The following is a 24797-nucleotide window of genomic DNA, read 5'->3' on the forward strand; positions in this document are numbered from 1 at the left end:
CGAAAAAACAAAGACCAAGGAAGGAACCCCCCCCTCCCCTCCCCTCCCCTCCTCTCTTTTAAAAAAGGCTCACAACAAATCCCAGATACCAAAAGCCAGCAGCAAAGCGAGCGGCTTCCCTTTGGCAGCTTCTAGATGGGGCCACAAGGGGGCACCAACAGGCTGTGCTTGCTTGAGAGTCCCTCGCAGCAGGCAGCAAAAGGAGACTCGCACACCTGTTGGCTCGTGGAGCCCCCCAAGCAGCAGCGTGTATCTGTCTATCTTTGACCAGAGCAAATCAGGGGAAAGCGCGAACGCAGTCCCCCACTACCACAAATTATGCAGTCGAGTTTCCCGCATTTGGGGAAATCGCAGGGGTCAGCACACCCGGCGTGCAATGGATGAGCCTCACCCTGGGAGAACCACCTTAGTGATCATGGTATCTCCCCTGCCAGGTAAGTATGAGTTGGGAGCGCGCCGGCTCGACGGGCGCCCCTCCGGCGCAGGCCCGCTACATCGCGGAGTCTCGGGCGGTGGGGTGAGGCGGGATCCGGGGCCAAAGCCAGGCGTTCCTTCGAGAGGGTGCCACCGAGGCCAGCAGCCTGGGAGCCGGCTACACCCCTTCCATCCCCCCCATGGCAGGCCAAGCTCAAGGCGAAGGCCGTCGTCCAAGATGCACAGCAAGCCAGAGTCATTTGCATAGCGGGGCGGCGGCTTCGGAGCCCAACGTGCGTTCGACGCCTGTAAACAGGCAGAAGGCTGCAGCTCCGGCTGCTCGCTCAGGGCGGCAGGAAGAGGCCCGGCGTCGGAGGCTCAACGTCGGCAGCCCCACCAGGCGGCCGCAAAAAAGGGCCCGGCCGTGCACTTCCTGCTGCTGCAGCCGCAAGTGCCATCTTTGGAGCGTGCCCGCTGCCGCTCGCTACAAAGCTCCCCTCCCGGCTGAACCAAAGGCCAATTCCTGTCACTACACCAGCGGAGGAATCCACAGCCAGCGGGCCCAGGGGGAACTCGGCCGGTGTGTCCAAAGCAGCCAAGCAAAGATATCAGGACGCCAAATCAAGAGTTAAGGGTTTAAACGGAGAGAGGAAAACGAAAAAACAAAGACCAAGGAAGGAACCCCCCCCTCCCCTCCTCTCTTTTAAAAAAGGCTCACAACAAATCCCAGATACCAAAAGCCAGCAGCAAAGCGAGCGGCTTCCCTTTGGCAGCTTCTAGATGGGGCCACAAGGGGGCACCAACAGGCTGTGCTTGCTTGAGAGTCCCTCGCAGCAGGCAGCAAAAGGAGACTCGCACACCTGTTGGCTCGTGGAGCCCCCCAAGCAGCAGCGTGTATCTGTCTATTTTTGACCAGAGCAAATCAGGGGAAAGCGCGAACGCAGTCCCCCACTACCACAAATTATGCAGTCGAGTTTCCCGCATTTGGGGAAATCGCAGGGGTCAGCACACCCGGAGTGCAATGGATGAGCCTCACCCTGGGAGAACCACCTTAGTGATCATGGTATCTCCCCTGCCAGGTAAGTATGAGTTGGGAGCGCGCCGGCTCGACGGGCGCCCCTCCGGCGCAGGCCCGCTACATCGCGGAGTCTCGGGCGGTGGGGTGAGGCGGGATCCGGGGCCAAAGCCAGGCGTTCCTTCGAGAGGGTGCCACCGAGGCCAGCAGCCTGGGAGCCGGCTACACCCCTTCCATCCCCCCCATGGCAGGCCAAGCTCAAGGCGAAGGCCGTCGTCCAAGATGCACAGCAAGCCAGAGTCATTTGCATAGCGGGGCGGCGGCTTCGGAGCCCAACGTGCGTTCGACGCCTGTAAACAGGCAGAAGGCTGCAGCTCCGGCTGCTCGCTCAGGGCGGCAGGAAGAGGCCCGGCGTCGGAGGCTCAACGTCGGCAGCCCCACCAGGCGGCCGCAAAAAAGGGCCCGGCCGTGCACTTCCTGCTGCTGCAGCCGCAAGTGCCATCTTTGGAGCGTGCCCGCTGCCGCTCGCTACAAAGCTCCCCTCCCGGCTGAACCAAAGGCCAATTCCTGTCACTACACCAGCGGAGGAATCCACAGCCAGCGGGCCCAGGGGGAACTCGGCCGGTGTGTCCAAAGCAGCCAAGCAAAGATATCAGGACGCCAAATCAAGAGTTAAGGGTTTAAACGGAGAGAGGAAAACGAAAAAACAAAGACCAAGGAAGGAACCCCCCCCTCCCCTCCCCTCCCCTCCCCTCCCCTCCCCTCCCCTCCTCTCTTTTAAAAAAGGCTCACAACAAATCCCAGATACCAAAAGCCAGCAGCAAAGCGAGCGGCTTCCCTTTGGCAGCTTCTAGATGGGGCCACAAGGGGGCACCAACAGGCTGTGCTTGCTTGAGAGTCCCTCGCAGCAGGCAGCAAAAGGAGACTCGCACACCTGTTGGCTCGTGGAGCCCCCCAAGCAGCAGCGTGTATCTGTCTATCTTTGACCAGAGCAAATCAGGGGAAAGCGCGAACGCAGTCCCCCACTACCACAAATTATGCAGTCGAGTTTCCCGCATTTGGGGAAATCGCAGGGGTCAGCACACCCGGCGTGCAATGGATGAGCCTCACCCTGGGAGAACCACCTTAGTGATCATGGTATCTCCCCTGCCAGGTAAGTATGAGTTGGGAGCGCGCCGGCTCGACGGGCGCCCCTCCGGCGCAGGCCCGCTACATCGCGGAGTCTCGGGCGGTGGGGTGAGGCGGGATCCGGGGCCAAAGCCAGGCGTTCCTTCGAGAGGGTGCCACCGAGGCCAGCAGCCTGGGAGCCGGCTACACCCCTTCCATCCCCCCCATGGCAGGCCAAGCTCAAGGCGAAGGCCGTCGTCCAAGATGCACAGCAAGCCAGAGTCATTTGCATAGCGGGGCGGCGGCTTCGGAGCCCAACGTGCGTTCGACGCCTGTAAACAGGCAGAAGGCTGCAGCTCCGGCTGCTCGCTCAGGGCGGCAGGAAGAGGCCCGGCGTCGGAGGCTCAACGTCGGCAGCCCCACCAGGCGGCCGCAAAAAAGGGCCCGGCCGTGCACTTCCTGCTGCTGCAGCCGCAAGTGCCATCTTTGGAGCGTGCCCGCTGCCGCTCGCTACAAAGCTCCCCTCCCGGCTGAACCAAAGGCCAATTCCTGTCACTACACCAGCGGAGGAATCCACAGCCAGCGGGCCCAGGGGGAACTCGGCCGGTGTGTCCAAAGCAGCCAAGCAAAGATATCAGGACGCCAAATCAAGAGTTAAGGGTTTAAACGGAGAGAGGAAAACGAAAAAACAAAGACCAAGGAAGGAACCCCCCCCTCCCCTCCTCTCTTTTAAAAAAGGCTCACAACAAATCCCAGATACCAAAAGCCAGCAGCAAAGCGAGCGGCTTCCCTTTGGCAGCTTCTAGATGGGGCCACAAGGGGGCACCAACAGGCTGTGCTTGCTTGAGAGTCCCTCGCAGCAGGCAGCAAAAGGAGACTCGCACACCTGTTGGCTCGTGGAGCCCCCCAAGCAGCAGCGTGTATCTGTCTATTTTTGACCAGAGCAAATCAGGGGAAAGCGCGAACGCAGTCCCCCACTACCACAAATTATGCAGTCGAGTTTCCCGCATTTGGGGAAATCGCAGGGGTCAGCACACCCGGAGTGCAATGGATGAGCCTCACCCTGGGAGAACCACCTTAGTGATCATGGTATCTCCCCTGCCAGGTAAGTATGAGTTGGGAGCGCGCCGGCTCGACGGGCGCCCCTCCGGCGCAGGCCCGCTACATCGCGGAGTCTCGGGCGGTGGGGTGAGGCGGGATCCGGGGCCAAAGCCAGGCGTTCCTTCGAGAGGGTGCCACCGAGGCCAGCAGCCTGGGAGCCGGCTACACCCCTTCCATCCCCCCCATGGCAGGCCAAGCTCAAGGCGAAGGCCGTCGTCCAAGATGCACAGCAAGCCAGAGTCATTTGCATAGCGGGGCGGCGGCTTCGGAGCCCAACGTGCGTTCGACGCCTGTAAACAGGCAGAAGGCTGCAGCTCCGGCTGCTCGCTCAGGGCGGCAGGAAGAGGCCCGGCGTCGGAGGCTCAACGTCGGCAGCCCCACCAGGCGGCCGCAAAAAAGGGCCCGGCCGTGCACTTCCTGCTGCTGCAGCCGCAAGTGCCATCTTTGGAGCGTGCCCGCTGCCGCTCGCTACAAAGCTCCCCTCCCGGCTGAACCAAAGGCCAATTCCTGTCACTACACCAGCAGAGGAATCCACAGCCAGCGGGCCCAGGGGGAACTCGGCCGGTGTGTCCAAAGCAGCCAAGCAAAGATATCAGGACGCCAAATCAAGAGTTAAGGGTTTAAACGGAGAGAGGAAAACGAAAAAACAAAGACCAAGGAAGGAACCCCCCCCTCCCCTCCCCTCCCCTCCTCTCTTTTAAAAAAGGCTCACAACAAATCCCAGACACCAAAAGCCAGCAGCAAAGCGAGCGGCTTCCCTTTGGCAGCTTCTAGATGGGGCCACAAGGGGGCACCAACAGGCTGTGCTTGCTTGAGAGTCCCTCGCAGCAGGCAGCAAAAGGAGACTCGCACACCTGTTGGCTCGTGGAGCCCCCCAAGCAGCAGCGTGTATCTGTCTATCTTTGACCAGAGCAAATCAGGGGAAAGCGCGAACGCAGTCCCCCACTACCACAAATTATGCAGTCGAGTTTCCCGCATTTGGGGAAATCGCAGGGGTCAGCACACCCGGCGTGCAATGGATGAGCCTCACCCTGGGAGAACCACCTTAGTGATCATGGTATCTCCCCTGCCAGGTAAGTATGAGTTGGGAGCGCGCCGGCTCGACGGGCGCCCCTCCGGCGCAGGCCCGCTACATCGCGGAGTCTCGGGCGGTGGGGTGAGGCGGGATCCGGGGCCAAAGCCAGGCGTTCCTTCGAGAGGGTGCCACCGAGGCCAGCAGCCTGGGAGCCGGCTACACCCCTTCCATCCCCCCCATGGCAGGCCAAGCTCAAGGCGAAGGCCGTCGTCCAAGATGCACAGCAAGCCAGAGTCATTTGCATAGCGGGGCGGCGGCTTCGGAGCCCAACGTGCGTTCGACGCCTGTAAACAGGCAGAAGGCTGCAGCTCCGGCTGCTCGCTCAGGGCGGCAGGAAGAGGCCCGGCGTCGGAGGCTCAACGTCGGCAGCCCCACCAGGCGGCCGCAAAAAAGGGCCCGGCCGTGCACTTCCTGCTGCTGCAGCCGCAAGTGCCATCTTTGGAGCGTGCCCGCTGCCGCTCGCTACAAAGCTCCCCTCCCGGCTGAACCAAAGGCCAATTCCTGTCACTACACCAGCGGAGGAATCCACAGCCAGCGGGCCCAGGGGGAACTCGGCCGGTGTGTCCAAAGCAGCCAAGCAAAGATATCAGGACGCCAAATCAAGAGTTAAGGGTTTAAACGGAGAGAGGAAAACGAAAAAACAAAGACCAAGGAAGGAACCCCCCCCTCCCCTCCTCTCTTTTAAAAAAGGCTCACAACAAATCCCAGATACCAAAAGCCAGCAGCAAAGCGAGCGGCTTCCCTTTGGCAGCTTCTAGATGGGGCCACAAGGGGGCACCAACAGGCTGTGCTTGCTTGAGAGTCCCTCGCAGCAGGCAGCAAAAGGAGACTCGCACACCTGTTGGCTCGTGGAGCCCCCCAAGCAGCAGCGTGTATCTGTCTATCTTTGACCAGAGCAAATCAGGGGAAAGCGCGAACGCAGTCCCCCACTACCACAAATTATGCAGTCGAGTTTCCCGCATTTGGGGAAATCGCAGGGGTCAGCACACCCGGAGTGCAATGGATGAGCCTCACCCTGGGAGAACCACCTTAGTGATCATGGTATCTCCCCTGCCAGGTAAGTATGAGTTGGGAGCGCGCCGGCTCGACGGGCGCCCCTCCGGCGCAGGCCCGCTACATCGCGGAGTCTCGGGCGGTGGGGTGAGGCGGGATCCGGGGCCAAAGCCAGGCGTTCCTTCGAGAGGGTGCCACCGAGGCCAGCAGCCTGGGAGCCGGCTACACCCCTTCCATCCCCCCCATGGCAGGCCAAGCTCAAGGCGAAGGCCGTCGTCCAAGATGCACAGCAAGCCAGAGTCATTTGCATAGCGGGGCGGCGGCTTCGGAGCCCAACGTGCGTTCGACGCCTGTAAACAGGCAGAAGGCTGCAGCTCCGGCTGCTCGCTCAGGGCGGCAGGAAGAGGCCCGGCGTCGGAGGCTCAACGTCGGCAGCCCCACCAGGCGGCCGCAAAAAAGGGCCCGGCCGTGCACTTCCTGCTGCTGCAGCCGCAAGTGCCATCTTTGGAGCGTGCCCGCTGCCGCTCGCTACAAAGCTCCCCTCCCGGCTGAACCAAAGGCCAATTCCTGTCACTACACCAGCGGAGGAATCCACAGCCAGCGGGCCCAGGGGGAACTCGGCCGGTGTGTCCAAAGCAGCCAAGCAAAGATATCAGGACGCCAAATCAAGAGTTAAGGGTTTAAACGGAGAGAGGAAAACGAAAAAACAAAGACCAAGGAAGGAACCCCCCCTCCCCTCCCCTCCCCTCCCCTCCTCTCTTTTAAAAAAGGCTCACAACAAATCCCAGATACCAAAAGCCAGCAGCAAAGCGAGCGGCTTCCCTTTGGCAGCTTCTAGATGGGGCCACAAGGGGGCACCAACAGGCTGTGCTTGCTTGAGAGTCCCTCGCAGCAGGCAGCAAAAGGAGACTCGCACACCTGTTGGCTCGTGGAGCCCCCCAAGCAGCAGCGTGTATCTGTCTATCTTTGACCAGAGCAAATCAGGGGAAAGCGCGAACGCAGTCCCCCACTACCACAAATTATGCAGTCGAGTTTCCCGCATTTGGGGAAATCGCAGGGGTCAGCACACCCGGCGTGCAATGGATGAGCCTCACCCTGGGAGAACCACCTTAGTGATCATGGTATCTCCCCTGCCAGGTAAGTATGAGTTGGGAGCGCGCCGGCTCGACGGGCGCCCCTCCGGCGCAGGCCCGCTACATCGCGGAGTCTCGGGCGGTGGGGTGAGGCGGGATCCGGGGCCAAAGCCAGGCGTTCCTTCGAGAGGGTGCCACCGAGGCCAGCAGCCTGGGAGCCGGCTACACCCCTTCCATCCCCCCCATGGCAGGCCAAGCTCAAGGCGAAGGCCGTCGTCCAAGATGCACAGCAAGCCAGAGTCATTTGCATAGCGGGGCGGCGGCTTCGGAGCCCAACGTGCGTTCGACGCCTGTAAACAGGCAGAAGGCTGCAGCTCCGGCTGCTCGCTCAGGGCGGCAGGAAGAGGCCCGGCGTCGGAGGCTCAACGTCGGCAGCCCCACCAGGCGGCCGCAAAAAAGGGCCCGGCCGTGCACTTCCTGCTGCTGCAGCCGCAAGTGCCATCTTTGGAGCGTGCCCGCTGCCGCTCGCTACAAAGCTCCCCTCCCGGCTGAACCAAAGGCCAATTCCTGTCACTACACCAGCGGAGGAATCCACAGCCAGCGGGCCCAGGGGGAACTCGGCCGGTGTGTCCAAAGCAGCCAAGCAAAGATATCAGGACGCCAAATCAAGAGTTAAGGGTTTAAACGGAGAGAGGAAAACGAAAAAACAAAGACCAAGGAAGGAACCCCCCCCTCCCCTCCCCTCCCCTCCCCTCCCCTCCTCTCTTTTAAAAAAGGCTCACAACAAATCCCAGATACCAAAAGCCAGCAGCAAAGCGAGCGGCTTCCCTTTGGCAGCTTCTAGATGGGGCCACAAGGGGGCACCAACAGGCTGTGCTTGCTTGAGAGTCCCTCGCAGCAGGCAGCAAAAGGAGACTCGCACACCTGTTGGCTCGTGGAGCCCCCCAAGCAGCAGCGTGTATCTGTCTATCTTTGACCAGAGCAAATCAGGGGAAAGCGCGAACGCAGTCCCCCACTACCACAAATTATGCAGTCGAGTTTCCCGCATTTGGGGAAATCGCAGGGGTCAGCACACCCGGAGTGCAATGGATGAGCCTCACCCTGGGAGAACCACCTTAGTGATCATGGTATCTCCCCTGCCAGGTAAGTATGAGTTGGGAGCGCGCCGGCTCGACGGGCGCCCCTCCGGCGCAGGCCCGCTACATCGCGGAGTCTCGGGCGGTGGGGTGAGGCGGGATCCGGGGCCAAAGCCAGGCGTTCCTTCGAGAGGGTGCCACCGAGGCCAGCAGCCTGGGAGCCGGCTACACCCCTTCCATCCCCCCCATGGCAGGCCAAGCTCAAGGCGAAGGCCGTCGTCCAAGATGCACAGCAAGCCAGAGTCATTTGCATAGCGGGGCGGCGGCTTCGGAGCCCAACGTGCGTTCGACGCCTGTAAACAGGCAGAAGGCTGCAGCTCCGGCTGCTCGCTCAGGGCGGCAGGAAGAGGCCCGGCGTCGGAGGCTCAACGTCGGCAGCCCCACCAGGCGGCCGCAAAAAAGGGCCCGGCCGTGCACTTCCTGCTGCTGCAGCCGCAAGTGCCATCTTTGGAGCGTGCCCGCTGCCGCTCGCTACAAAGCTCCCCTCCCGGCTGAACCAAAGGCCAATTCCTGTCACTACACCAGCGGAGGAATCCACAGCCAGCGGGCCCAGGGGGAACTCGGCCGGTGTGTCCAAAGCAGCCAAGCAAAGATATCAGGACGCCAAATCAAGAGTTAAGGGTTTAAACGGAGAGAGGAAAACGAAAAAACAAAGACCAAGGAAGGAACCCCCCCCTCCCCTCCCCTCCCCTCCCCTCCCCTCCCCTCCTCTCTTTTAAAAAAGGCTCACAACAAATCCCAGATACCAAAAGCCAGCAGCAAAGCGAGCGGCTTCCCTTTGGCAGCTTCTAGATGGGGCCACAAGGGGGCACCAACAGGCTGTGCTTGCTTGAGAGTCCCTCGCAGCAGGCAGCAAAAGGAGACTCGCACACCTGTTGGCTCGTGGAGCCCCCCAAGCAGCAGCGTGTATCTGTCTATCTTTGACCAGAGCAAATCAGGGGAAAGCGCGAACGCAGTCCCCCACTACCACAAATTATGCAGTCGAGTTTCCCGCATTTGGGGAAATCGCAGGGGTCAGCACACCCGGCGTGCAATGGATGAGCCTCACCCTGGGAGAACCACCTTAGTGATCATGGTATCTCCCCTGCCAGGTAAGTATGAGTTGGGAGCGCGCCGGCTCGACGGGCGCCCCTCCGGCGCAGGCCCGCTACATCGCGGAGTCTCGGGCGGTGGGGTGAGGCGGGATCCGGGGCCAAAGCCAGGCGTTCCTTCGAGAGGGTGCCACCGAGGCCAGCAGCCTGGGAGCCGGCTACACCCCTTCCATCCCCCCCATGGCAGGCCAAGCTCAAGGCGAAGGCCGTCGTCCAAGATGCACAGCAAGCCAGAGTCATTTGCATAGCGGGGCGGCGGCTTCGGAGCCCAACGTGCGTTCGACGCCTGTAAACAGGCAGAAGGCTGCAGCTCCGGCTGCTCGCTCAGGGCGGCAGGAAGAGGCCCGGCGTCGGAGGCTCAACGTCGGCAGCCCCACCAGGCGGCCGCAAAAAAGGGCCCGGCCGTGCACTTCCTGCTGCTGCAGCCGCAAGTGCCATCTTTGGAGCGTGCCCGCTGCCGCTCGCTACAAAGCTCCCCTCCCGGCTGAACCAAAGGCCAATTCCTGTCACTACACCAGCGGAGGAATCCACAGCCAGCGGGCCCAGGGGGAACTCGGCCGGTGTGTCCAAAGCAGCCAAGCAAAGATATCAGGACGCCAAATCAAGAGTTAAGGGTTTAAACGGAGAGAGGAAAACGAAAAAACAAAGACCAAGGAAGGAACCCCCCCCTCCCCTCCCCTCCCCTCCTCTCTTTTAAAAAAGGCTCACAACAAATCCCAGATACCAAAAGCCAGCAGCAAAGCGAGCGGCTTCCCTTTGGCAGCTTCTAGATGGGGCCACAAGGGGGCACCAACAGGCTGTGCTTGCTTGAGAGTCCCTCGCAGCAGGCAGCAAAAGGAGACTCGCACACCTGTTGGCTCGTGGAGCCCCCCAAGCAGCAGCGTGTATCTGTCTATCTTTGACCAGAGCAAATCAGGGGAAAGCGCGAACGCAGTCCCCCACTACCACAAATTATGCAGTCGAGTTTCCCGCATTTGGGGAAATCGCAGGGGTCAGCACACCCGGCGTGCAATGGATGAGCCTCACCCTGGGAGAACCACCTTAGTGATCATGGTATCTCCCCTGCCAGGTAAGTATGAGTTGGGAGCGCGCCGGCTCGACGGGCGCCCCTCCGGCGCAGGCCCGCTACATCGCGGAGTCTCGGGCGGTGGGGTGAGGCGGGATCCGGGGCCAAAGCCAGGCGTTCCTTCGAGAGGGTGCCACCGAGGCCAGCAGCCTGGGAGCCGGCTACACCCCTTCCATCCCCCCCATGGCAGGCCAAGCTCAAGGCGAAGGCCGTCGTCCAAGATGCACAGCAAGCCAGAGTCATTTGCATAGCGGGGCGGCGGCTTCGGAGCCCAACGTGCGTTCGACGCCTGTAAACAGGCAGAAGGCTGCAGCTCCGGCTGCTCGCTCAGGGCGGCAGGAAGAGGCCCGGCGTCGGAGGCTCAACGTCGGCAGCCCCACCAGGCGGCCGCAAAAAAGGGCCCGGCCGTGCACTTCCTGCTGCTGCAGCCGCAAGTGCCATCTTTGGAGCGTGCCCGCTGCCGCTCGCTACAAAGCTCCCCTCCCGGCTGAACCAAAGGCCAATTCCTGTCACTACACCAGCGGAGGAATCCACAGCCAGCGGGCCCAGGGGGAACTCGGCCGGTGTGTCCAAAGCAGCCAAGCAAAGATATCAGGACGCCAAATCAAGAGTTAAGGGTTTAAACGGAGAGAGGAAAACGAAAAAACAAAGACCAAGGAAGGAACCCCCCCCTCCCCTCCTCTCTTTTAAAAAAGGCTCACAACAAATCCCAGATACCAAAAGCCAGCAGCAAAGCGAGCGGCTTCCCTTTGGCAGCTTCTAGATGGGGCCACAAGGGGGCACCAACAGGCTGTGCTTGCTTGAGAGTCCCTCGCAGCAGGCAGCAAAAGGAGACTCGCACACCTGTTGGCTCGTGGAGCCCCCCAAGCAGCAGCGTGTATCTGTCTATTTTTGACCAGAGCAAATCAGGGGAAAGCGCGAACGCAGTCCCCCACTACCACAAATTATGCAGTCGAGTTTCCCGCATTTGGGGAAATCGCAGGGGTCAGCACACCCGGAGTGCAATGGATGAGCCTCACCCTGGGAGAACCACCTTAGTGATCATGGTATCTCCCCTGCCAGGTAAGTATGAGTTGGGAGCGCGCCGGCTCGACGGGCGCCCCTCCGGCGCAGGCCCGCTACATCGCGGAGTCTCGGGCGGTGGGGTGAGGCGGGATCCGGGGCCAAAGCCAGGCGTTCCTTCGAGAGGGTGCCACCGAGGCCAGCAGCCTGGGAGCCGGCTACACCCCTTCCATCCCCCCCATGGCAGGCCAAGCTCAAGGCGAAGGCCGTCGTCCAAGATGCACAGCAAGCCAGAGTCATTTGCATAGCGGGGCGGCGGCTTCGGAGCCCAACGTGCGTTCGACGCCTGTAAACAGGCAGAAGGCTGCAGCTCCGGCTGCTCGCTCAGGGCGGCAGGAAGAGGCCCGGCGTCGGAGGCTCAACGTCGGCAGCCCCACCAGGCGGCCGCAAAAAAGGGCCCGGCCGTGCACTTCCTGCTGCTGCAGCCGCAAGTGCCATCTTTGGAGCGTGCCCGCTGCCGCTCGCTACAAAGCTCCCCTCCCGGCTGAACCAAAGGCCAATTCCTGTCACTACACCAGCAGAGGAATCCACAGCCAGCGGGCCCAGGGGGAACTCGGCCGGTGTGTCCAAAGCAGCCAAGCAAAGATATCAGGACGCCAAATCAAGAGTTAAGGGTTTAAACGGAGAGAGGAAAACGAAAAAACAAAGACCAAGGAAGGAACCCCCCCCTCCCCTCCCCTCCCCTCCTCTCTTTTAAAAAAGGCTCACAACAAATCCCAGACACCAAAAGCCAGCAGCAAAGCGAGCGGCTTCCCTTTGGCAGCTTCTAGATGGGGCCACAAGGGGGCACCAACAGGCTGTGCTTGCTTGAGAGTCCCTCGCAGCAGGCAGCAAAAGGAGACTCGCACACCTGTTGGCTCGTGGAGCCCCCCAAGCAGCAGCGTGTATCTGTCTATCTTTGACCAGAGCAAATCAGGGGAAAGCGCGAACGCAGTCCCCCACTACCACAAATTATGCAGTCGAGTTTCCCGCATTTGGGGAAATCGCAGGGGTCAGCACACCCGGCGTGCAATGGATGAGCCTCACCCTGGGAGAACCACCTTAGTGATCATGGTATCTCCCCTGCCAGGTAAGTATGAGTTGGGAGCGCGCCGGCTCGACGGGCGCCCCTCCGGCGCAGGCCCGCTACATCGCGGAGTCTCGGGCGGTGGGGTGAGGCGGGATCCGGGGCCAAAGCCAGGCGTTCCTTCGAGAGGGTGCCACCGAGGCCAGCAGCCTGGGAGCCGGCTACACCCCTTCCATCCCCCCCATGGCAGGCCAAGCTCAAGGCGAAGGCCGTCGTCCAAGATGCACAGCAAGCCAGAGTCATTTGCATAGCGGGGCGGCGGCTTCGGAGCCCAACGTGCGTTCGACGCCTGTAAACAGGCAGAAGGCTGCAGCTCCGGCTGCTCGCTCAGGGCGGCAGGAAGAGGCCCGGCGTCGGAGGCTCAACGTCGGCAGCCCCACCAGGCGGCCGCAAAAAAGGGCCCGGCCGTGCACTTCCTGCTGCTGCAGCCGCAAGTGCCATCTTTGGAGCGTGCCCGCTGCCGCTCGCTACAAAGCTCCCCTCCCGGCTGAACCAAAGGCCAATTCCTGTCACTACACCAGCGGAGGAATCCACAGCCAGCGGGCCCAGGGGGAACTCGGCCGGTGTGTCCAAAGCAGCCAAGCAAAGATATCAGGACGCCAAATCAAGAGTTAAGGGTTTAAACGGAGAGAGGAAAACGAAAAAACAAAGACCAAGGAAGGAACCCCCCCCTCCCCTCCTCTCTTTTAAAAAAGGCTCACAACAAATCCCAGATACCAAAAGCCAGCAGCAAAGCGAGCGGCTTCCCTTTGGCAGCTTCTAGATGGGGCCACAAGGGGGCACCAACAGGCTGTGCTTGCTTGAGAGTCCCTCGCAGCAGGCAGCAAAAGGAGACTCGCACACCTGTTGGCTCGTGGAGCCCCCCAAGCAGCAGCGTGTATCTGTCTATTTTTGACCAGAGCAAATCAGGGGAAAGCGCGAACGCAGTCCCCCACTACCACAAATTATGCAGTCGAGTTTCCCGCATTTGGGGAAATCGCAGGGGTCAGCACACCCGGAGTGCAATGGATGAGCCTCACCCTGGGAGAACCACCTTAGTGATCATGGTATCTCCCCTGCCAGGTAAGTATGAGTTGGGAGCGCGCCGGCTCGACGGGCGCCCCTCCGGCGCAGGCCCGCTACATCGCGGAGTCTCGGGCGGTGGGGTGAGGCGGGATCCGGGGCCAAAGCCAGGCGTTCCTTCGAGAGGGTGCCACCGAGGCCAGCAGCCTGGGAGCCGGCTACACCCCTTCCATCCCCCCCATGGCAGGCCAAGCTCAAGGCGAAGGCCGTCGTCCAAGATGCACAGCAAGCCAGAGTCATTTGCATAGCGGGGCGGCGGCTTCGGAGCCCAACGTGCGTTCGACGCCTGTAAACAGGCAGAAGGCTGCAGCTCCGGCTGCTCGCTCAGGGCGGCAGGAAGAGGCCCGGCGTCGGAGGCTCAACGTCGGCAGCCCCACCAGGCGGCCGCAAAAAAGGGCCCGGCCGTGCACTTCCTGCTGCTGCAGCCGCAAGTGCCATCTTTGGAGCGTGCCCGCTGCCGCTCGCTACAAAGCTCCCCTCCCGGCTGAACCAAAGGCCAATTCCTGTCACTACACCAGCGGAGGAATCCACAGCCAGCGGGCCCAGGGGGAACTCGGCCGGTGTGTCCAAAGCAGCCAAGCAAAGATATCAGGACGCCAAATCAAGAGTTAAGGGTTTAAACGGAGAGAGGAAAACGAAAAAACAAAGACCAAGGAAGGAACCCCCCCCTCCCCTCCCCTCCCCTCCTCTCTTTTAAAAAAGGCTCACAACAAATCCCAGATACCAAAAGCCAGCAGCAAAGCGAGCGGCTTCCCTTTGGCAGCTTCTAGATGGGGCCACAAGGGGGCACCAACAGGCTGTGCTTGCTTGAGAGTCCCTCGCAGCAGGCAGCAAAAGGAGACTCGCACACCTGTTGGCTCGTGGAGCCCCCCAAGCAGCAGCGTGTATCTGTCTATCTTTGACCAGAGCAAATCAGGGGAAAGCGCGAACGCAGTCCCCCACTACCACAAATTATGCAGTCGAGTTTCCCGCATTTGGGGAAATCGCAGGGGTCAGCACACCCGGCGTGCAATGGATGAGCCTCACCCTGGGAGAACCACCTTAGTGATCATGGTATCTCCCCTGCCAGGTAAGTATGAGTTGGGAGCGCGCCGGCTCGACGGGCGCCCCTCCGGCGCAGGCCCGCTACATCGCGGAGTCTCGGGCGGTGGGGTGAGGCGGGATCCGGGGCCAAAGCCAGGCGTTCCTTCGAGAGGGTGCCACCGAGGCCAGCAGCCTGGGAGCCGGCTACACCCCTTCCATCCCCCCCATGGCAGGCCAAGCTCAAGGCGAAGGCCGTCGTCCAAGATGCACAGCAAGCCAGAGTCATTTGCATAGCGGGGCGGCGGCTTCGGAGCCCAACGTGCGTTCGACGCCTGTAAACAGGCAGAAGGCTGCAGCTCCGGCTGCTCGCTCAGGGCGGCAGGAAGAGGCCCGGCGTCGGAGGCTCAACGTCGGCAGCCCCACCAGGCGGCCGCAAAAAAGGGCCCGGCCGTGCACTTCCTGCTGCTGCAGCCGCAAGTGCCATCTTTGGAGCGTGCCCGCTGCCGCTCGCTACAAAGCTCCCCTCCCGGCTGAACCAAAGGCCAATTCCTGTCACTACACCAGCGGAGGAATCCACAGCCAGCGGGCCCAGGGGGAACTCGGCCGGTGTGTCCAAAGCAGCCAAGCAAAGATATCAGGACGCCAAATCAAGAGTTAAGGGTTTAAACGGAGAGAGGAAAACGAAAAAACAAAGACCAAGGAAGGAACCCCCCCCTCCCCTCCTCTCTTTTAAAAAAGGCTCACAACAAATCCCAGATACCAAAAGCCAGCAGCAAAGCGAGCGGCTTCCCTTTGGCAGCTTCTAGATGGGGCCACAAGGGGGCACCAACAGGCTGTGCTTGCTTGAGAGTCCCTCGCAGCAGGCAGCAAAAGGAGACTCGCACACCTGTTGGCTCGTGGAGCCCCCCAAGCAGCAGCGTGTATCTGTCTATTTTTGACCAGAGCAAATCAGGGGAAAGCGCGAACGCAGTCCCCCACTACCACAAATTATGCAGTCGAGTTTCCCGCATTTGGGGAAATCGCAGGGGTCAGCACACCCGGAGTGCAATGGATGAGCCTCACCCTGGGAGAACCACCTTAGTGATCATGGTATCTCCCCTGCCAGGTAAGTATGAGTTGGGAGCGCGCCGGCTCGACGGGCGCCCCTCCGGCGCAGGCCCGCTACATCGCGGAGTCTCGGGCGGTGGGGTGAGGCGGGATCCGGGGCCAAAGCCAGGCGTTCCTTCGAGAGGGTGCCACCGAGGCCAGCAGCCTGGGAGCCGGCTACACCCCTTCCATCCCCCCCATGGCAGGCCAAGCTCAAGGCGAAGGCCGTCGTCCAAGATGCACAGCAAGCCAGAGTCATTTGCATAGCGGGGCGGCGGCTTCGGAGCCCAACGTGCGTTCGACGCCTGTAAACAGGCAGAAGGCTGCAGCTCCGGCTGCTCGCTCAGGGCGGCAGGAAGAGGCCCGGCGTCGGAGGCTCAACGTCGGCAGCCCCACCAGGCGGCCGCAAAAAAGGGCCCGGCCGTGCACTTCCTGCTGCTGCAGCCGCAAGTGCCATCTTTGGAGCGTGCCCGCTGCCGCTCGCTACAAAGCTCCCCTCCCGGCTGAACCAAAGGCCAATTCCTGTCACTACACCAGCGGAGGAATCCACAGCCAGCGGGCCCAGGGGGAACTCGGCCGGTGTGTCCAAAGCAGCCAAGCAAAGATATCAGGACGCCAAATCAAGAGTTAAGGGTTTAAACGGAGAGAGGAAAACGAAAAAACAAAGACCAAGGAAGGAACCCCCCCCTCCCCTCCCCTCCCCTCCCCTCCCCTCCTCTCTTTTAAAAAAGGCTCACAACAAATCCCAGATACCAAAAGCCAGCAGCAAAGCGAGCGGCTTCCCTTTGGCAGCTTCTAGATGGGGCCACAAGGGGGCACCAACAGGCTGTGCTTGCTTGAGAGTCCCTCGCAGCAGGCAGCAAAAGGAGACTCGCACACCTGTTGGCTCGTGGAGCCCCCCAAGCAGCAGCGTGTATCTGTCTATCTTTGACCAGAGCAAATCAGGGGAAAGCGCGAACGCAGTCCCCCACTACCACAAATTATGCAGTCGAGTTTCCCGCATTTGGGGAAATCGCAGGGGTCAGCACACCCGGCGTGCAATGGATGAGCCTCACCCTGGGAGAACCACCTTAGTGATCATGGTATCTCCCCTGCCAGGTAAGTATGAGTTGGGAGCGCGCCGGCTCGACGGGCGCCCCTCCGGCGCAGGCCCGCTACATCGCGGAGTCTCGGGCGGTGGGGTGAGGCGGGATCCGGGGCCAAAGCCAGGCGTTCCTTCGAGAGGGTGCCACCGAGGCCAGCAGCCTGGGAGCCGGCTACACCCCTTCCATCCCCCCCATGGCAGGCCAAGCTCAAGGCGAAGGCCGTCGTCCAAGATGCACAGCAAGCCAGAGTCATTTGCATAGCGGGGCGGCGGCTTCGGAGCCCAACGTGCGTTCGACGCCTGTAAACAGGCAGAAGGCTGCAGCTCCGGCTGCTCGCTCAGGGCGGCAGGAAGAGGCCCGGCGTCGGAGGCTCAACGTCGGCAGCCCCACCAGGCGGCCGCAAAAAAGGGCCCGGCCGTGCACTTCCTGCTGCTGCAGCCGCAAGTGCCATCTTTGGAGCGTGCCCGCTGCCGCTCGCTACAAAGCTCCCCTCCCGGCTGAACCAAAGGCCAATTCCTGTCACTACACCAGCGGAGGAATCCACAGCCAGCGGGCCCAGGGGGAACTCGGCCGGTGTGTCCAAAGCAGCCAAGCAAAGATATCAGGACGCCAAATCAAGAGTTAAGGGTTTAAACGGAGAGAGGAAAACGAAAAAACAAAGACCAAGGAAGGAACCCCCCCCTCCCCTCCCCTCCCCTCCTCTCTTTTAAAAAAGGCTCACAACAAATCCCAGATACCAAAAGCCAGCAGCAAAGCGAGCGGCTTCCCTTTGGCAGCTTCTAGATGGGGCCACAAGGGGGCACCAACAGGCTGTGCTTGCTTGAGAGTCCCTCGCAGCAGGCAGCAAAAGGAGACTCGCACACCTGTTGGCTCGTGGAGCCCCCCAAGCAGCAGCGTGTATCTGTCTATCTTTGACCAGAGCAAATCAGGGGAAAGCGCGAACGCAGTCCCCCACTACCACAAATTATGCAGTCGAGTTTCCCGCATTTGGGGAAATCGCAGGGGTCAGCACACCCGGAGTGCAATGGATGAGCCTCACCCTGGGAGAACCACCTTAGTGATCATGGTATCTCCCCTGCCAGGTAAGTATGAGTTGGGAGCGCGCCGGCTCGACGGGCGCCCCTCCGGCGCAGGCCCGCTACATCGCGGAGTCTCGGGCGGTGGGGTGAGGCGGGATCCGGGGCCAAAGCCAGGCGTTCCTTCGAGAGGGTGCCACCGAGGCCAGCAGCCTGGGAGCCGGCTACACCCCTTCCATCCCCCCCATGGCAGGCCAAGCTCAAGGCGAAGGCCGTCGTCCAAGATGCACAGCAAGCCAGAGTCATTTGCATAGCGGGGCGGCGGCTTCGGAGCCCAACGTGCGTTCGACGCCTGTAAACAGGCAGAAGGCTGCAGCTCCGGCTGCTCGCTCAGGGCGGCAGGAAGAGGCCCGGCGTCGGAGGCTCAACGTCGGCAGCCCCACCAGGCGGCCGCAAAAAAGGGCCCGGCCGTGCACTTCCTGCTGCTGCAGCCGCAAGTGCCATCTTTGGAGCGTGCCCGCTGCCGCTCGCTACAAAGCTCCCCTCCCGGCTGAACCAAAGGCCAATTCCTGTCACTACACCAGCGGAGGAATCCACAGCCAGCGGGCCCAGGGGGAACTCGGCCGGTGTGTCCAAAGCAGCCAAGCAAAGATATCAGGACGCCAAATCAAGAGTTAAGGGTTTAAACGGAGAGAGGAAAACGAAAAAACAAAGACCAAGGAAGGAACCCCCCCCTCCCCTCCCCTCCCCTCCTCTCTTTTAAAAAAGGCTCACAACAAATCCCAGATACCAAAAGCCAGCAGCAAAGCGAGCGGCTTCCCTTTGGCAGCTTCTAGATGGGGCCACAAGGGGGCACCAACAGGCTGTGCTTGCTTGAGAGTCCCTCGCAGCAGGCAGCAAAAGGAGACTCGCACACCTGTTGGCTCGTGGAGCCCCCCAAGCAGCAGCGTGTATCTGTCTATCTTTGACCAGAGCAAATCAGGGGAAAGCGCGAACGCAGTCCCCCACTACCACAAATTATGCAGTCGAGTTTCCCGCATTTGGGGAAATCGCAGGGGTCAGCACACCCGGCGTGCAATGGATGAGCCTCACCCTGGGAGAACCACCTTAGTGATCATGGTATCTCCCCTGCCAGGTAAGTATGAGTTGGGAGCGCGCCGGCTCGACGGGCGCCCCTCCGGCGCAGGCCCGCTACATCGCGGAGTCTCGGGCGGTGGGGTGAGGCGGGATCCGGGGCCAAAGCCAGGCGTTCCTTCGAGAGGGTGCCACCGAGGCCAGCAGCCTGGGAGCCGGCTACACCCCTTCCATCCCCCCCATGGCAGGCCAAGCTCAAGGCGAAGGCCGTCGTCCAAGATGCACAGCAAGCCAGAGTCATTTGCATAGCGGGGCGGCGGCTTCGGAGCCCAACGTGCGTTCGACGCCTGTAAACAGGCAGAAGGCTGCAGCTCCGGCTGCTCGCTCAGGGCGGCAGGAAGAGGCCCGGCGTCGGAGGCTCAACGTCGGCAGCCCCACCAGGCGGCCGCAAAAAAGGGCCCGGCCGTGCACTTCCTGCTGCTGCAGCCGCAAGTGCCATCTTTGGAGCGTGCCCGCTGCCGCTCGCTACAAAGCTCCCCTCCCGGCTGAACCAAAGGCCAATTCCTGTCACTACACCAGCGGAGGAATCCACAGCCAGCGGGCCCAGGGGGAACTCGGCCGGTGTGTCCAAAGCAGCCAAGCAAAGATATCAGGACGCCAAATCAAGAGTTAAGGGTTTAAACGGAGAGAGGAAAACGAAAAAACAAAGACCAAGGAAGGAACCCCCCCCTCCCCTCCTCTCTTTTAAAAAAGGCTCACAACAAATCCCAGATACCAAAAGCCAGCAGCAAAGCGAGCGGCTTCCCTTTGGCAGCTTCTAGATGGGGCCACAAGGGGGCACCAACAGGCTGTGCTTGCTTGAGAGTCCCTCGCAGCAGGCAGCAAAAGGAGACTCGCACACCTGTTGGCTCGTGGAGCCCCCCAAGCAGCAGCGTGTATCTGTCTATTTTTGACCAGAGCAAATCAGGGGAAAGCGCGAACGCAGTCCCCCACTACCACAAATTATGCAGTCGAGTTTCCCGCATTTGGGGAAATCGCAGGGGTCAGCACACCCGGAGTGCAATGGATGAGCCTCACCCTGGGAGAACCACCTTAGTGATCATGGTATCTCCCCTGCCAGGTAAGTATGAGTTGGGAGCGCGCCGGCTCGACGGGCGCCCCTCCGGCGCAGGCCCGCTACATCGCGGAGTCTCGGGCGGTGGGGTGAGGCGGGATCCGGGGCCAAAGCCAGGCGTTCCTTCGAGAGGGTGCCACCGAGGCCAGCAGCCTGGGAGCCGGCTACACCCCTTCCATCCCCCCCATGGCAGGCCAAGCTCAAGGCGAAGGCCGTCGTCCAAGATGCACAGCAAGCCAGAGTCATTTGCATAGCGGGGCGGCGGCTTCGGAGCCCAACGTGCGTTCGACGCCTGTAAACAGGCAGAAGGCTGCAGCTCCGGCTGCTCGCTCAGGGCGGCAGGAAGAGGCCCGGCGTCGGAGGCTCAACGTCGGCAGCCCCACCAGGCGGCCGCAAAAAAGGGCCCGGCCGTGCACTTCCTGCTGCTGCAGCCGCAAGTGCCATCTTTGGAGCGTGCCCGCTGCCGCTCGCTACAAAGCTCCCCTCCCGGCTGAACCAAAGGCCAATTCCTGTCACTACACCAGCGGAGGAATCCACAGCCAGCGGGCCCAGGGGGAACTCGGCCGGTGTGTCCAAAGCAGCCAAGCAAAGATATCAGGACGCCAAATCAAGAGTTAAGGGTTTAAACGGAGAGAGGAAAACGAAAAAACAAAGACCAAGGAAGGAACCCCCCCCTCCCCTCCCCTCCCCTCCTCTCTTTTAAAAAAGGCTCACAACAAATCCCAGATACCAAAAGCCAGCAGCAAAGCGAGCGGCTTCCCTTTGGCAGCTTCTAGATGGGGCCACAAGGGGGCACCAACAGGCTGTGCTTGCTTGAGAGTCCCTCGCAGCAGGCAGCAAAAGGAGACTCGCACACCTGTTGGCTCGTGGAGCCCCCCAAGCAGCAGCGTGTATCTGTCTATCTTTGACCAGAGCAAATCAGGGGAAAGCGCGAACGCAGTCCCCCACTACCACAAATTATGCAGTCGAGTTTCCCGCATTTGGGGAAATCGCAGGGGTCAGCACACCCGGCGTGCAATGGATGAGCCTCACCCTGGGAGAACCACCTTAGTGATCATGGTATCTCCCCTGCCAGGTAAGTATGAGTTGGGAGCGCGCCGGCTCGACGGGCGCCCCTCCGGCGCAGGCCCGCTACATCGCGGAGTCTCGGGCGGTGGGGTGAGGCGGGATCCGGGGCCAAAGCCAGGCGTTCCTTCGAGAGGGTGCCACCGAGGCCAGCAGCCTGGGAGCCGGCTACACCCCTTCCATCCCCCCCATGGCAGGCCAAGCTCAAGGCGAAGGCCGTCGTCCAAGATGCACAGCAAGCCAGAGTCATTTGCATAGCGGGGCGGCGGCTTCGGAGCCCAACGTGCGTTCGACGCCTGTAAACAGGCAGAAGGCTGCAGCTCCGGCTGCTCGCTCAGGGCGGCAGGAAGAGGCCCGGCGTCGGAGGCTCAACGTCGGCAGCCCCACCAGGCGGCCGCAAAAAAGGGCCCGGCCGTGCACTTCCTGCTGCTGCAGCCGCAAGTGCCATCTTTGGAGCGTGCCCGCTGCCGCTCGCTACAAAGCTCCCCTCCCGGCTGAACCAAAGGCCAATTCCTGTCACTACACCAGCGGAGGAATCCACAGCCAGCGGGCCCAGGGGGAACTCGGCCGGTGTGTCCAAAGCAGCCAAGCAAAGATATCAGGACGCCAAATCAAGAGTTAAGGGTTTAAACGGAGAGAGGAAAACGAAAAAACAAAGACCAAGGAAGGAACCCCCCCCTCCCCTCCCCTCCCCTCCTCTCTTTTAAAAAAGGCTCACAACAAATCCCAGATACCAAAAGCCAGCAGCAAAGCGAGCGGCTTCCCTTTGGCAGCTTCTAGATGGGGCCACAAGGGGGCACCAACAGGCTGTGCTTGCTTGAGAGTCCCTCGCAGCAGGCAGCAAAAGGAGACTCGCACACCTGTTGGCTCGTGGAGCCCCCCAAGCAGCAGCGTGTATCTGTCTATCTTTGACCAGAGCAAATCAGGGGAAAGCGCGAACGCAGTCCCCCACTACCACAAATTATGCAGTCGAGTTTCCCGCATTTGGGGAAATCGCAGGGGTCAGCACACCCGGAGTGCAATGGATGAGCCTCACCCTGGGAGAACCACCTTAGTGATCATGGTATCTCCCCTGCCAGGTAAGTATGAGTTGGGAGCGCGCCGGCTCGACGGGCGCCCCTCCGGCGCAGGCCCGCTACATCGCGGAGTCTCGGGCGGTGGGGTGAGGCGGGATCCGGGGCCAAAGCCAGGCGTTCCTTCGAGAGGGTGCCACCGAGGCCAGCAGCCTGGGAGCCGGCTACACCCCTTCCATCCCCCCCATGGCAGGCCAAGCTCAAGGCGAAGGCCGTCGTCCAAGATGCACAGCAAGCCAGAGTCATTTGCATAGCGGGGCGGCGGCTTCGGAGCCCAACGTGCGTTCGACGCCTGTAAACAGGCAGAAGGCTGCAGCTCCGGCTGCTCGCTCAGGGCGGCAGGAAGAGGCCCGGCGTCGGAGGCTCAACGTCGGCAGCCCCACCAGGCGGCCGCAAAAAAGGGCCCGGCCGTGCACTTCCTGCTGCTGCAGCCGCAAGTGCCATCTTTGGAGCGTGCCCGCTGCCGCTCGCTACAAAGCTCCCCTCCCGGCTGAACCAAAGGCCAATTCCTGTCACTACACCAGCGGAGGAATCCACAGCCAGCGGGCCCAGGGGGAACTCGGCCGGTGTGTCCAAAGCAGCCAAGCAAAGATATCAGGACGCCAAATCAAGAGTTAAGGGTTTAAACGGAGAGAGGAAAACGAAAAAACAAAGACCAAGGAAGGAACCCCCCCCTCCCCTCCCCTCCCCTCCCCTCCCCTCCCCTCCTCTCTTTTAAAAAAGGCTCACAACAAATCCCAGATACCAAAAGCCAGCAGCAAAGCGAGCGGCTTCCCTTTGGCAGCTTCTAGATGGGGCCACAAGGGGGCACCAACAGGCTGTGCTTGCTTGAGAGTCCCTCGCAGCAGGCAGCAAAAGGAGACTCGCACACCTGTTGGCTCGTGGAGCCCCCCAAGCAGCAGCGTGTATCTGTCTATCTTTGACCAGAGCAAATCAGGGGAAAGCGCGAACGCAGTCCCCCACTACCACAAATTATGCAGTCGAGTTTCCCGCATTTGGGGAAATCGCAGGGGTCAGCACACCCGGCGTGCAATGGATGAGCCTCACCCTGGGAGAACCACCTTAGTGATCATGGTATCTCCCCTGCCAGGTAAGTATGAGTTGGGAGCGCGCCGGCTCGACGGGCGCCCCTCCGGCGCAGGCCCGCTACATCGCGGAGTCTCGGGCGGTGGGGTGAGGCGGGATCCGGGGCCAAAGCCAGGCGTTCCTTCGAGAGGGTGCCACCGAGGCCAGCAGCCTGGGAGCCGGCTACACCCCTTCCATCCCCCCCATGGCAGGCCAAGCTCAAGGCGAAGGCCGTCGTCCAAGATGCACAGCAAGCCAGAGTCATTTGCATAGCGGGGCGGCGGCTTCGGAGCCCAACGTGCGTTCGACGCCTGTAAACAGGCAGAAGGCTGCAGCTCCGGCTGCTCGCTCAGGGCGGCAGGAAGAGGCCCGGCGTCGGAGGCTCAACGTCGGCAGCCCCACCAGGCGGCCGCAAAAAAGGGCCCGGCCGTGCACTTCCTGCTGCTGCAGCCGCAAGTGCCATCTTTGGAGCGTGCCCGCTGCCGCTCGCTACAAAGCTCCCCTCCCGGCTGAACCAAAGGCCAATTCCTGTCACTACACCAGCGGAGGAATCCACAGCCAGCGGGCCCAGGGGGAACTCGGCCGGTGTGTCCAAAGCAGCCAAGCAAAGATATCAGGACGCCAAATCAAGAGTTAAGGGTTTAAACGGAGAGAGGAAAACGAAAAAACAAAGACCAAGGAAGGAACCCCCCCCTCCCCTCCCCTCCCCTCCCCTCCCCTCCCCTCCCCTCCCCTCCCCTCCCTCCTCTCTTTTAAAAAAGGCTCACAACAAATCCCAGATACCAAAAGCCAGCAGCAAAGCGAGCGGCTTCCCTTTGGCAGCTTCTAGATGGGGCCACAAGGGGGCACCAACAGGCTGTGCTTGCTTGAGAGTCCCTCGCAGCAGGCAGCAAAAGGAGACTCGCACACCTGTTGGCTCGTGGAGCCCCCCAAGCAGCAGCGTGTATCTGTCTATCTTTGACCAGAGCAAATCAGGGGAAAGCGCGAACGCAGTCCCCCACTACCACAAATTATGCAGTCGAGTTTCCCGCATTTGGGGAAATCGCAGGGGTCAGCACACCCGGAGTGCAATGGATGAGCCTCACCCTGGGAGAACCACCTTAGTGATCATGGTATCTCCCCTGCCAGGTAAGTATGAGTTGGGAGCGCGCCGGCTCGACGGGCGCCCCTCCGGCGCAGGCCCGCTACATCGCGGAGTCTCGGGCGGTGGGGTGAGGCGGGATCCGGGGCCAAAGCCAGGCGTTCCTTCGAGAGGGTGCCACCGAGGCCAGCAGCCTGGGAGCCGGCTACACCCCTTCCATCCCCCCCATGGCAGGCCAAGCTCAAGGCGAAGGCCGTCGTCCAAGATGCACAGCAAGCCAGAGTCATTTGCATAGCGGGGCGGCGGCTTCGGAGCCCAACGTGCGTTCGACGCCTGTAAACAGGCAGAAGGCTGCAGCTCCGGCTGCTCGCTCAGGGCGGCAGGAAGAGGCCCGGCGTCGGAGGCTCAACGTCGGCAGCCCCACCAGGCGGCCGCAAAAAAGGGCCCGGCCGTGCACTTCCTGCTGCTGCAGCCGCAAGTGCCATCTTTGGAGCGTGCCCGCTGCCGCTCGCTACAAAGCTCCCCTCCCGGCTGAACCAAAGGCCAATTCCTGTCACTACACCAGCGGAGGAATCCACAGCCAGCGGGCCCAGGGGGAACTCGGCCGGTGTGTCCAAAGCAGCCAAGCAAAGATATCAGGACGCCAAATCAAGAGTTAAGGGTTTAAACGGAGAGAGGAAAACGAAAAAACAAAGACCAAGGAAGGAACCCCCCCTCCCCTCCCCTCCCCTCCCCTCCTCTCTTTTAAAAAAGGCTCACAACAAATCCCAGATACCAAAAGCCAGCAGCAAAGCGAGCGGCTTCCCTTTGGCAGCTTCTAGATGGGGCCACAAGGGGGCACCAACAGGCTGTGC

The 24797-nt window shown here is 61.5% G+C and overlaps 23 non-coding genes across 23 annotated transcripts; all 23 read right to left on the reverse strand.

Moving 5' to 3' along the window:
- Positions 1–278: 278 nt before the first annotated feature.
- LOC142258439 (U1 spliceosomal RNA) lies at positions 279–442 on the reverse strand. Its single transcript, XR_012727778.1, has one exon. It is a non-coding gene; the product is annotated as a U1 spliceosomal RNA (small nuclear RNA).
- An 895-nt stretch (positions 443–1337) lies between these two features.
- On the reverse strand, positions 1338–1501 carry LOC142258300 (U1 spliceosomal RNA). Its single transcript, XR_012727742.1, has one exon. It is a non-coding gene; the product is annotated as a U1 spliceosomal RNA (small nuclear RNA).
- Positions 1502–2426: 925 nt separating this feature from the next.
- On the reverse strand, positions 2427–2590 carry LOC142258447 (U1 spliceosomal RNA). The gene has a single exon (XR_012727779.1). It is a non-coding gene; the product is annotated as a U1 spliceosomal RNA (small nuclear RNA).
- An 895-nt stretch (positions 2591–3485) lies between these two features.
- Positions 3486–3649, reverse strand: LOC142258304 (U1 spliceosomal RNA). Its single transcript, XR_012727743.1, has one exon. It is a non-coding gene; the product is annotated as a U1 spliceosomal RNA (small nuclear RNA).
- Positions 3650–4554: 905 nt separating this feature from the next.
- LOC142258453 (U1 spliceosomal RNA) lies at positions 4555–4718 on the reverse strand. Its single transcript, XR_012727780.1, has one exon. It is a non-coding gene; the product is annotated as a U1 spliceosomal RNA (small nuclear RNA).
- An 895-nt stretch (positions 4719–5613) lies between these two features.
- Positions 5614–5777, reverse strand: LOC142258308 (U1 spliceosomal RNA). Its single transcript, XR_012727744.1, has one exon. It is a non-coding gene; the product is annotated as a U1 spliceosomal RNA (small nuclear RNA).
- Positions 5778–6686: 909 nt separating this feature from the next.
- LOC142258459 (U1 spliceosomal RNA) lies at positions 6687–6850 on the reverse strand. Its single transcript, XR_012727782.1, has one exon. It is a non-coding gene; the product is annotated as a U1 spliceosomal RNA (small nuclear RNA).
- A 915-nt stretch (positions 6851–7765) lies between these two features.
- On the reverse strand, positions 7766–7929 carry LOC142258315 (U1 spliceosomal RNA). Its single transcript, XR_012727745.1, has one exon. It is a non-coding gene; the product is annotated as a U1 spliceosomal RNA (small nuclear RNA).
- A 920-nt stretch (positions 7930–8849) lies between these two features.
- LOC142258464 (U1 spliceosomal RNA) lies at positions 8850–9013 on the reverse strand. Its single transcript, XR_012727783.1, has one exon. It is a non-coding gene; the product is annotated as a U1 spliceosomal RNA (small nuclear RNA).
- A 905-nt stretch (positions 9014–9918) lies between these two features.
- On the reverse strand, positions 9919–10082 carry LOC142258468 (U1 spliceosomal RNA). Its single transcript, XR_012727784.1, has one exon. It is a non-coding gene; the product is annotated as a U1 spliceosomal RNA (small nuclear RNA).
- Positions 10083–10977: 895 nt separating this feature from the next.
- LOC142258320 (U1 spliceosomal RNA) lies at positions 10978–11141 on the reverse strand. The gene has a single exon (XR_012727746.1). It is a non-coding gene; the product is annotated as a U1 spliceosomal RNA (small nuclear RNA).
- A 905-nt stretch (positions 11142–12046) lies between these two features.
- LOC142258473 (U1 spliceosomal RNA) lies at positions 12047–12210 on the reverse strand. Its single transcript, XR_012727785.1, has one exon. It is a non-coding gene; the product is annotated as a U1 spliceosomal RNA (small nuclear RNA).
- Positions 12211–13105: 895 nt separating this feature from the next.
- On the reverse strand, positions 13106–13269 carry LOC142258329 (U1 spliceosomal RNA). The gene has a single exon (XR_012727747.1). It is a non-coding gene; the product is annotated as a U1 spliceosomal RNA (small nuclear RNA).
- A 905-nt stretch (positions 13270–14174) lies between these two features.
- On the reverse strand, positions 14175–14338 carry LOC142258480 (U1 spliceosomal RNA). Its single transcript, XR_012727786.1, has one exon. It is a non-coding gene; the product is annotated as a U1 spliceosomal RNA (small nuclear RNA).
- Positions 14339–15233: 895 nt separating this feature from the next.
- Positions 15234–15397, reverse strand: LOC142258335 (U1 spliceosomal RNA). Its single transcript, XR_012727748.1, has one exon. It is a non-coding gene; the product is annotated as a U1 spliceosomal RNA (small nuclear RNA).
- Positions 15398–16312: 915 nt separating this feature from the next.
- Positions 16313–16476, reverse strand: LOC142258487 (U1 spliceosomal RNA). The gene has a single exon (XR_012727787.1). It is a non-coding gene; the product is annotated as a U1 spliceosomal RNA (small nuclear RNA).
- A 905-nt stretch (positions 16477–17381) lies between these two features.
- On the reverse strand, positions 17382–17545 carry LOC142258342 (U1 spliceosomal RNA). The gene has a single exon (XR_012727749.1). It is a non-coding gene; the product is annotated as a U1 spliceosomal RNA (small nuclear RNA).
- A 905-nt stretch (positions 17546–18450) lies between these two features.
- On the reverse strand, positions 18451–18614 carry LOC142258494 (U1 spliceosomal RNA). The gene has a single exon (XR_012727788.1). It is a non-coding gene; the product is annotated as a U1 spliceosomal RNA (small nuclear RNA).
- Positions 18615–19509: 895 nt separating this feature from the next.
- Positions 19510–19673, reverse strand: LOC142258348 (U1 spliceosomal RNA). The gene has a single exon (XR_012727750.1). It is a non-coding gene; the product is annotated as a U1 spliceosomal RNA (small nuclear RNA).
- Positions 19674–20578: 905 nt separating this feature from the next.
- On the reverse strand, positions 20579–20742 carry LOC142258501 (U1 spliceosomal RNA). Its single transcript, XR_012727790.1, has one exon. It is a non-coding gene; the product is annotated as a U1 spliceosomal RNA (small nuclear RNA).
- Positions 20743–21647: 905 nt separating this feature from the next.
- LOC142258353 (U1 spliceosomal RNA) lies at positions 21648–21811 on the reverse strand. Its single transcript, XR_012727751.1, has one exon. It is a non-coding gene; the product is annotated as a U1 spliceosomal RNA (small nuclear RNA).
- Positions 21812–22731: 920 nt separating this feature from the next.
- Positions 22732–22895, reverse strand: LOC142258507 (U1 spliceosomal RNA). The gene has a single exon (XR_012727792.1). It is a non-coding gene; the product is annotated as a U1 spliceosomal RNA (small nuclear RNA).
- A 939-nt stretch (positions 22896–23834) lies between these two features.
- Positions 23835–23998, reverse strand: LOC142258358 (U1 spliceosomal RNA). The gene has a single exon (XR_012727752.1). It is a non-coding gene; the product is annotated as a U1 spliceosomal RNA (small nuclear RNA).
- Positions 23999–24797: the final 799 nt, after the last annotated feature.

The sequence above is a fragment of the Anomaloglossus baeobatrachus genome, chromosome 1 (assembly GCF_048569485.1).
Source record: "Anomaloglossus baeobatrachus isolate aAnoBae1 chromosome 1, aAnoBae1.hap1, whole genome shotgun sequence".
NCBI classification, from domain to species: domain Eukaryota; kingdom Metazoa; phylum Chordata; class Amphibia; order Anura; family Aromobatidae; genus Anomaloglossus; species Anomaloglossus baeobatrachus.